This window comes from Leptonychotes weddellii, chromosome 11, assembly GCF_054177405.1.
Source record: "Leptonychotes weddellii isolate Sample4059 chromosome 11, ASM5417740v2, whole genome shotgun sequence".
In the NCBI taxonomy this organism is placed as follows: domain Eukaryota; kingdom Metazoa; phylum Chordata; class Mammalia; order Carnivora; family Phocidae; genus Leptonychotes; species Leptonychotes weddellii.
The window spans coordinates 60,657,345-60,660,439 of record NC_138379.1 but is presented as its reverse complement, the minus strand read 5'-3'; positions in this window follow the sequence as shown (position 1 = coordinate 60,660,439).

The window sequence follows — 3,095 nt, the reverse complement described above, 5'->3', positions numbered from 1 at the left end:
CCCAACTGATTTCTGATAAAGGTGCAAGAGCAACGCAAGAAAGGAGGGATAGCCTTTTCAACCAATAGCGCTGAAGCGATTGGATATCCACAGGAAAAAATAAAAAGAATATTGATCTAAACTTTGCACTTTATACAAAAATTACCTGAGTTGATGTTTTAAGTGTAGTGTAAAGCTATAAAACATTTAGAAACAAAACAAAACAAAACAAAAAATCTTCAGGATCTAGGTCTAAGCAGAGTTCTAGATGACACCAAAAGCATGATCCATAAAAGAAGAGAATTGATAAACTGGAATTCATTAAAATTAAAAAAGAAAACTTGTTCTCTGCAAAAGACCCTATTAAGGTGATGAAAAGACAAATTACAGACTACATATCTAACAGAGGACTAATATATAGAATATGTAAAGAGCTTCTGAATCTCAACAGGAAAAAAAATCTGGTTAGAAAATGGGCAAAGAGGGGCGCCTGGGTGGCTCAGTCGTTAAGCGTCTGCCTTCGGCTCGGGTCGTGATCCCAGGGTCCTGGAATTGAGCCCCACATCGGGCTCCCTGCTTTGGCGGGAAGCCTGCTTCTCCCTCTCCCATTCCCCCTGCTTGTGTTCCCTCTCTCGCTGTGTCTCTCTCTGTCAAGTAAATAAATAAAATCTTTAAAAAAAAAAAAAAAAAGAAAATGGGCAAAGATATGTAGAGACATGTCACCAAAAAGGATATACATACAACAAATAAGCACATGAAAAAATGCTCAACATCCTAAGCCATTAGGAAAGTACAAATTAAAACCACAATGAGATATAACTGCCCACAAAAATGACTAAGATAAAAATAGTGATAACACCAAATGTTGGCAAAGATGCAGAGAAACTAAATCACTCATATGTTGTTATTGAAATTGTAATTCTGAAAAACAGTTTAACTGTAACCATCAGTTTGTTCTCTATGATTAAGATGCTGTTTCTTGATTTGTCTCTCTCTCCCTTTTTTTTTTTTTGCTTTTGCTCTTTTGTTTCTTAAATTCCACATATGAGTAAAATCCTATGTTATTTGCCTTCCTCTGACTGACTAACTTAGTTTAACATTATACTCTCTAGATCCATCCATGTTGTTGCACATGGTAAGATTTCATTCTTTTTTATGGCTGAATAATATTCCATTGTGTATATATAACACTTCTGTATCCATTCATCTATCTATGGACACGGGCTGCTTCCGTAATTTGGCCATTGTAAATACTGCTGCAATAAACTCAGGGGTGCATATATCTATTCAAATTAGTATTCTCCTATTCTTTGGGTAAATACCCAGTAGCACAATTACTGGATCATATGGTAGTTCTATTTTTAATTTTTTTGAGGAACCTCCATACTGTTTTCCAGAGTGGCTGCACCAGCTTGCATTCCCACCAACAGTGCAGGAAAACTCCCCTTTCTCCACATCCTCACCAACACTTGTTGTTTCTTGTGTTGTTCATTTTAGCCATTCTGACAGATGTGTGATGATATCTCATTGTGGTTTTGATTTGCATTTCCCTGATAATGAATGATGTTGAGCATCTTTTCATGTGTCTGTTGGCCATCTGGATGTCTTCATTGGAGAAATGTCTGTTCATTCTTCTGCCCATTTTTTAATTGGATTATTTGTTTTTGCAGTTTTCAGGTGTATAAGTTCTTTATATATTTTTGATACTAACCTTTTATTGGTTGTGTCATTTGTAGATATCTTCTCCCATTCAGTAGATTGTCTTTCAGTTTTGTTGATTGTTCCTTTGTTGTGCATAAGCTTTTTATTTGGATGTAGTCCCAATAGTTTATATTTGCTTTTGTTTCCCTTGCCTCAGGAGACATATCTAGAAAAATGTTGCTATGGCCGATGTCAGAGAAATTACTGCCTGTGCTGTCATCCAGGATTTTTATAGTTTTAAGTCTCACACATAGGTCCTTAATCCATTTCAAGTATATTTTTGTATGGTGTAAGAAAGTGGTCTAGTTTCACTTTTTGCATATAGCTGTCCAGTTTTTCCAACACCATTCATGGAAGAGATTATTTCCCATTGCATATTCTTACCCCCTTTGTCAAGGATTTGATTAATTGACCACATAATCATGTGTTTATTTCTGGACTCTCTATTCTGTTCCATGGATCTATATGTCTCTTTTTTTGTACCAGTACCATGCTGTTTTGATTACTACAGTTTTGTGGTAAAACTTGAAATCTAAGAATGTGACACCTCCAGTTTTGGTTCTTTTTCAAGATTGTTTTGGCTATTCAGGGTCTTTTGTGATACTATGCAAATTTTAGGATTGTTTCTTCTAGTTCTGTGAAAATGCTGTTAGTATTTGATAGGGATTGCATTAAACATGTAGATTGCTTTTGGTAGTATGGACATCTTAACAATATTTGTTCTTCCAGTCTTTGAGCATAGAATGTCTTCCCATTTGTTTGTGTGATCTTCAATTTCTTTCATCAGTGTTTTATAGTTTTCAGAGTACAGGTCTTTCCCTCCTTGATTTTTCTTTCTGCTGATTCATTATTAGTGTACAGAAATGCAATGGATTTTCTGTACATTAATTTTGTATCCTGCTACCTTACTGAATTCATTTATCAGTTCTAGTAGTTTTTTGGAGTACTACATCATCTGAAAATAGTGAAAGTTTTACTTCTTCCTTGCCAATTTGGATGCCTTGTATTTCTTTTTGTTGTCTGATTGCTGTGTCTAGGACTTCTAGTACTATGTTGAATAAAAGTGGTGAGAATGGACATCCTTGTCTTGTTCCTGACCTTAGGGGAAAACCTCTCAGTTTATTGAGTATGTTAGCTGTGGGTTTTTCATAGATGACCTTTATTATATTGAGGTATATTTCCTCTAAACCTACTTTGTTGAGGGTTTTTATCATGAATGGATGTTGTACTTTGTCAAATGTTTTTTCTGCATCTACTGAAATGGTCATATGGTTTTTATCCTTTCTCTTATTGATGTGGTGTATCACATTGATTGATTTGCAAATACCCAAACACCTTGCATCCCAGGAATTAATCCCACTTGATTAGGTGAATGATTTTTTTAATGTATTGTTGGATTTGGTTTGCTAATATTT